Source organism: Anser anser (genome assembly GCF_964211835.1).
Source record: "Anser anser genome assembly, chromosome: 13".
In the NCBI taxonomy this organism is placed as follows: domain Eukaryota; kingdom Metazoa; phylum Chordata; class Aves; order Anseriformes; family Anatidae; genus Anser; species Anser anser.
Genome location: NC_139734.1, coordinates 22,805,720 through 22,812,869, shown reverse-complemented (window position 1 = coordinate 22,812,869; position 7,150 = coordinate 22,805,720). Strand labels below are relative to the sequence as shown.

At 56.3% G+C, this 7,150-nt stretch overlaps 1 long non-coding RNA gene across 1 annotated transcript; it reads right to left on the bottom strand.

Annotated features, from left to right (window-relative positions):
- Positions 1–3,511: 3,511 nt before the first annotated feature.
- LOC310880953 lies at positions 3,512–6,386 on the bottom strand. The gene is made up of 2 exons (XR_014572014.1): positions 6,273–6,386; positions 3,512–5,789 (listed from the first exon to the last, which is right to left on the bottom strand). It is a non-coding gene; the product is annotated as an uncharacterized lncRNA (long non-coding RNA).
- Positions 6,387–7,150: the final 764 nt, after the last annotated feature.

Genomic DNA, 7,150 nt, shown 5'->3' with positions numbered 1-7,150 from the left:
GTGTCTTGCGCTGAGCCAGGCCCTCGCTCCAGCAGTGGTTGCAGCTGAAAGTTTTTGTAAAGTTGGGTTAATCTGGTTAAAAACCTGCCGGGTGAAGAAGAGGGGCATTTTATTGCATTGCAAGGATGCTAGCTGATGTATGGTATACGAGTGCAAAGGGTTATTTTCCTGCAATCTTGAGGTGGGTCTGAAAGCCTAACACTTTTATCCTCCTCACACACCATCACTTAAGCGCCGCGTTTTGCTCCTTGTCTCCCAAGGCACCGCGTGCCTGGGCCTGGCAGTGCTGCGGGAGGTGTTTTGGGGCCGGGAGAGGCAATCTGGTGACTTCTGCAGCAGGAGCTGCCAGGGCTGTGGTGCGGCACGTCGACATCGCTGTGCTGCCTCCGCCGGGCTGTGCTGGGCAGAGCTGGTGGTGGTGGCTGTTGTAAAGGCAGAGCTGGTGCTGGTGGCTGTTATAAAGGCAGAGCTCCGGCCTGTGGGAGGCCAGCCCTACGAGCTGGAGCTCTGCCTTGTCGCCTGCTCCTCCTTTGGCACTTCCACTGAGCCGGCTGGCTGCGCAGGGTGGGTGCGTGGCCATGGTGCGTGCATGGGTGAAATCCTGAGCTCCTCTCCTCCAGCGCCACAGCTGAGCTGCCACAAGGCTGGGGCAGGCAGAGGCTGTGGCTGCGCCTCCTCCAAGCCTGCAGCAGGATTCAGATCGGCCCAACGCACGGCTGCGTCTGGAGCCTGCTCCCCAGTTTGGTGCCTTTTCGCTTTCACGGGGGTGAATCCCAGGCACGCTGCATCTTTCCTCCCCACCCAGGCACCGAGCGAGACCTAGGATTCATTGACTGATATTTGCAGAGACAGCGAGATAATAACATTGACGGACGGATTGCTCGCTTCTCTCTCTCTCTCTCTCTCTTTTATTTCCGCAAAGTTAACACAGTATGCAGGGAACTTTCCCCAGAGGATGAACCATTGAGTCAGCCGGGTTTGTCTGTTCGGGCGATGTGGCCCGGCACACAATTGGTGCTGTGAGGACGGACCCCCAAGCTGTTCCTGGTGAAGTGAGAATGGAATTTGTATCATCCCAGTGAACCGATTCTCTTATCTGCATTGTCTGCTCAGCATCTAATGAACTAATGAAATATGCAACAATTCAGCTATAGAAAAGACCTCACTTTTAAATTAGCACTAATTAGAGATAATTATCTTGGCTGGTTTGATGTTTCTATGTAATGAGCCTGGGTTTTCTTTTGTTGAGAATTGGTGTGGTCAAATATATGAAATGGCACATTGAATTTCCACAAGTGCCTTTTGTTCCTGACTTATTTTAACATTTCCAAGAGGTCCGCTCTTCCTTTTGAAGCCATTTTATTTGGCTATAGCAACTGCCCCTCGTTATTGGTGGGCAGGGATGTGAAGCAATGCAAAGTCCCTGCAGCTCCTGCCTCCCACCCCCTGCTGCCCCCAAAACAAGGGTCTGGGGAAAGGGCAGGCCCAACGCAGGGCTTCTGCCAGCAGTGGGTGCTTGAGCACCAGGGACCTGTGGCACAGGCGGTCGGAGCCTCCCCATCCCTTCCCCATCCTTGCCCCCTTCCCGAGCAGGAGTGAGGACAGCCCGAGGACATCCCAGCAGCACGAGACGCAGCAGCCGGCGAGCTCGCCGTGTGATTCACGCTCCAAACACGAACACGACGAGGACTCCTGGTGCTCCCTTACAAACCATCAGCTCCTGCCCGTCCTTCCATCTCTCGGGGACGCAGCGTGTCTGTGCTCGGGCTGTCACCTCTGAGTGCCCCCAGTGCCGGTGCCAGCGCTGCTGTCTGCAGTTAGCATGGCACAGCACTGTCTCTACGGCTCTCACTGGGGTTTTCTGGAGCACCTGACGCTGCAGTATCAAAGTGATCAATCACATGTAGCAAGATTACCTTTCCTATCCTATAATCAGTAATTTGCCACAGATCCCTCATTTTTCAAGGGGATTTTAACAGCCCAGCTGGTGACAAGCTGCCAGGGCAAGATGCTGCAATGTGCGATAAAATTACACCTCTCTCTATCACCGCGCCAGGCACCCTTTCTTCTCCCTGCTCTCGGCTCCCATAACCTGGGCGCAGCCAAATAACTCCTGCACCTGTTTCAGAGCCCCAAAATGGGAGAAAGCAAAGGGCTCTCCTTGCTGTACCACTCACGCCCGGTCCCTGCTGACCGAGCAGTGTCCCTGCCCCGTGCCCCTCTCCCCACGGCACGGCCACGTTTCCCTCCCCACCTCGGTGCAGGGGGAGCCGCGCACGTCCCCGGCGCTTAATTGGAGCGGTGGCTGCGGTCCCCTGGCACCCAGCGGCGGGCCGGCGGTGGCAGGCAGCCAAGGTAATTACGGCTGAGTGGTCCTCTCCGAGTCCCCAAAGAGTCTTTATGAATCGTCGGGTAACGGCTAGAGTTCAAGAGAGCGGGGGCTTCAGGGAGCTCGGGCAATTACCGAGATGGGTAAGCCCTCTCCGGCGGTGCTTGGCCGTGCCCTCCTCCTCTGACCGCCCTGCACGGATGTGGGGAGGCGGCGTGCAGGGACAGCACAGCCCAGGCCGGTGTGCCAAGCATGCTGTCCCCTTACTCCCGTGTGGCCCCAGGTTTGGGAGGGAGTGGAGACCGAGGTGTGAGGCAGGGCTGAGCCAGGGGCCACCCGCAGCCCACCAGTGCAGCAACACCTCCCCCTTATTAACAGCAATTATTTCCCTTTCCCATTTATTATGATTAACACTTGCAGGTTGCACTGGATCAAGTACTGGCTTCCGCTAAACATTTTTGCGAACACACACACGTATATGTTTATGTAGCATACCCGTGTAGAGACTTTTCCCCCTCTCCCAGCCAATTCCCAGCCTTTATAGCCCAGTATGGGCCCAGGACACGAGCCCTGGGGACAGCACAGTGTCCAGCTGTGGACAGAGAGAGAGCAGAGGTGAGGGGCTGGTTTCTCCTCCGGTGATACAGAGCCAGTGGAGCTAATGGTAATTTATATCCACTGGCCCTTGATCTCATGTTGGCTTGGCCCTGGGCTCCCCAAGGCATGAAAAGGTCTCATAAATTCCTAAAGCTGACAGAGGGCTGTTTGGCTTCGTTGGATCCTGCAGAAACTAAATGTGCCATCTAAGGTCGTGCCGCGTACCCTGTGGCTAGAGAAAAATGATCTTGGCTGGGTTTCCATTAAAGCACTCAGCCAGCAAGAGTGAGCGATCTGGGGCCATCCGGCGCTGATGGCAGGGTGCTGGGAGGCAGACAGGGCTCCGCAGAGCCCATCTGAGAGAGGTCAGGGGAGGAAGGGGAGGATTTCACAGCGCCTCGTGCTGCCCAGCCCAGGTGCGGGGCTGCGGTGGCTGCTGGAACAGATGCCCCAACAGCAGCGAGTGCCAGGTAAACTTGCTGCCACGCATCTCAAACCCGGCCTCGCTGCTCCCAACACAAGAGGTGAGAGCACCCGAGGCAGCTTATGCGATGAGCACCGAGGAGAGGAAGATGACCCTGCACGGTTTAGAAAAGCAAAGCAGGAAGCCATGCTCCTAGGAGGCTGGCACAAACTGAGCAGTTTCCCTCCTTACTGCCCTCAGCAAGACAGGGATGCAATGCTCGCAGGAGACTGGCCTGCCACTTCCACGGGCACGAGGGGAGGCTGGGCAACAGCCTGACAGACAGACAGGTTTGGGGCAGCAATAGAAAACAAGGGCCTTGGAAGCACCGCCCAAAGCATCTGAAGGCTCAGGCTGTGCTGCAGCTGCTTCCTCCTGCTCCGCGGCCCCGGGAAGGGCCCTGATCACTGCCTCTGCCTCTTCCCCATCCCGTGGGGTGGGATCGGCAAGAAGAGGTTTCTGAAAGCGCCAAAGCGTGGCATTTCCCTGGGGCTATCCTCTCTTTTCTTGCCTGTGGCATCTTTGCTGCTGCCACCAGATGCGCAGGGTAAGTGAGAGCCAGCACTAATGGCCCCCTGGGAGCAGTAAGGGCTGTCTGCCATCATGGTTTTGAAGCTATCTGGAAAATAGCTCGTGCCAGTTGGGAGCAAAGAAGTCTGCACTCCTGATACCTTCGGGACCTCTGGCTCCAGAGGCAGCAATTTTACTTTTCCAAGTGAAAAACAAGGCAGCGTTCATGGGCACATCAATTGCTTCTGATGCCATGTGAGAGGCCACCTTTGCAGATGCCAGTGGAGACAACCAAGGGCATCTTTCAGAGCCCCCTGCCTGCACACGAGTGTCCTTTTGTCCCCTCTCCACCTCCCAGCCCCACCTTTAGGATCCCCCCACTGACAGCAGCAATCCCACATTTGGTGTGGAAAGAAAAAGAGCTAAAACCTGGCTGGGTCAGAAGATGGTAACTCAGGTAATGAGAGTGGCTGGGGACAGGCCACCAACGCTCCTCCTTTCAGAGCGTGAGCCTCATGCTGCAGCGAGGCCCCGGTGATTTACCTCTCAGGGTAGGTCTCCGAGCAGGTGACGGGGACCAGACGAAACGTGGCACTGATCCCATTTATTGCAGGACCTGCAGGCCCCATGTCAAGGCTGGCAAAACAGTAACCGATCCTGAGCAGTGAAAATCCATCGCAGAGCTGCTTTTAGCAAAGGAAAATAATCAAAGCACGATCTTAGAGATGTGTCTCCTTGTTCTGCTGCTTCCTCCATCAGGGAGGATTTCTGAAGGCCTTGGTGCCCCAGAACAGGTCCCTTCTGCCTGCACTTTGGCAGGTGGGAGCATCCCCCAGACGCCCACCCCGCACCACTGCGCAGCACCGGTTTAAGGACCCCTCTCACTGCATTAGTACTCTGCAAAAAAGTCCACACTCGGAGAACAAAAATTGGCAGGTCTTCTGCTGGGAGTGAACAAACAGCAAGCTTGGTGTGTGCCGTGCTGCCCCCCTGCACTGCATCCATCTTTGCTGGTGTCTTTGCACATTTTCTCCTAACCGAGATTTGATATTGTGGAGGACAGGGAGCAGTTTTTGTGGGTGATTTTACCTTGAACAGAAGTCTTCCCATTGAGCTGGGCCATCCAGGAGAACAATCCTGCTCCCCAAGCCCTGCCTCCAGCAGCACAGCAATGTTATCCAGCAATTTCCTTCGGCATCAAGGCTGAAAGCAGGCACATCACCCAGAGCTAGCAGCATCACAGCGGCATGGATGTTCACCTCTCGCCGAGTGATAGGAAGTGGAATTGATTGCAAGAGATCAGACACCGAGACTCTCATTAACTTCTGCTAACACCTGAGCGGCTGGCAGACACTTGCCTTTTTGGATTATCTCCTGCACATTTCCAGCCGGTGACCCTGGGTGCTCTCCAGCTCCGCTTGACTCAATAACACACGGTGTTAGCAGGAGGAGGCTCAGAGCAGGAGGAGGCTCAGCCTTGTCTGCCTCCCACTCCCGCCGGGGCACCCAGCCCAGGAGCACCTCCGGGCAGCGGTGCAGCACCGCAGGCCTGCTCTGTGCCTCCTGCCATGCTCTCCTGCACGCGGTGGCCAGGATCCAGTCCCGTGGGGAAAGGGACCGAGCAGCTGGGAGAGCCGAGGCAGGGGCAGACACCCTGCTGCCACCAGCTCAGCACACAACAGCCTTCCCGGGCAAGTGGCATCCTCCTGCCGGCCCACGGAAGCCCAGCTGACCCCAGAGCCTTGCAGGGGATGGGGCCAGCCACAAACTCACCGTGACACCAAGAGCTCTGGGGGCCAGGACACGTCCCCTGGGCACAGCGATTGCCATGGTGGAGCTGAGCCAGTGCCATAACTGGCTGCCCACAGCCCTGCAGGTCATCAGGGCACACTGGAAGGAGAAGAAAGCAAGAGAAGAAGGTGCTGGAATATCATAAGAGAAATGGGTTTTCATTACCAAACTGAGAGGTGTCTGCTTTTGAAGAAAAAAAAAAAATCAAATTAGTGTCTTTCAAACAGCAGCAGAGAGGATACACAGCAAGCAAGTTCCTCTTCCCTCTTTCACATCTGTCTCAGATCATCCTACTAATTTCAAGTTACTATGAACTCTTTTAATACCCTGCCAGAGCTCTTGATTTTTATTTTTTTTAAACCACAGGCTAGCCAGCTCCACAGCCTTGAATTAACATGTAAGTGAGCAACGAGAACAAAACTAAAAAAAGAAAAATAAAGGTCAGGCCCTGCTACACAAGCTCCTGCCCAGCAGGAAGGAAGATGGGGAGACAGCCCCGGCTGCTGCAGCTCCCCCCCCATCCACACAGGGCTCCCCACACCTCCCCTGGGTCTAGGGGGCAGCCAGGACATGGGACCACACCGGGTATGAAGGGTGAGAATCCCATCCTACATCCCCAGCAGAGGGCCTGCAGACACGAGGCAGACCAGGGGATGCACAAGGCCCCCAGGACTGAAGACACACTGCTGCTGGGCCCTCCCCACCCCTCCTGCACAGCCTCTGCCCGGCTCCCCCTTTTCCCAGGGCCCTGCTCTGCACCCACTCACACATAAGCAGTCCCAGCTGGGCCCAGGCATGTCTCAGCAGGAGGTTTTAATCTCCTAATTGGCACATCCTAATGGAAAAGCATTTAGTAAGATGTTGGTGCTCTCAGGAGAGCCTTCTCCCCCAGAGCAGCTCACGATGGGGAACGTGCCCCTGGTGCAGCGTGGACCGGGCTGTCCCCTCTTGTGCCGGGGGGGCTGCTCCACCAGGGCACAAGGGCTGGGCTGCGAGGGGCAAGGCAGCGGAGAGGGGGGCAACGGGGCCTCCTGTGTTATCTGCGGGCAGTGCAGAGCTGCAGCAACACCAAAGGTAGCCATCGGGGGACTGGAACCACGATGGGGTGGCAGCTGGTGGAGCTTGGGCCCAGGCCTTCTCCAAGCGTTGTGGTCCACCAGGCTGAGAGGTGGGACACAAAACGGGCAAATGACCGAACTTTGGAAGAAAGTGCATGCACAGAAACCTTCCCGCTGTCCCTGCACTTTGTCATCTATCAGGGAACAGAAGCAAAGGCTGAAAACGTAAGGGGCTCAAAGCTGCTGCGAATCAGCGTTGTTGGCTGGGGTAAATCTGCTCCGAGTTATGCCAGTGAAAGATCCTAGAAAGGGAAAGCTGCTGTTCCTGGGCAGGGGCAGATGAAGAAAACCTAAACCAGAAGAGCTGGGCTGGAGCACCCAATTCTCCAAAGTCCCTCCTTG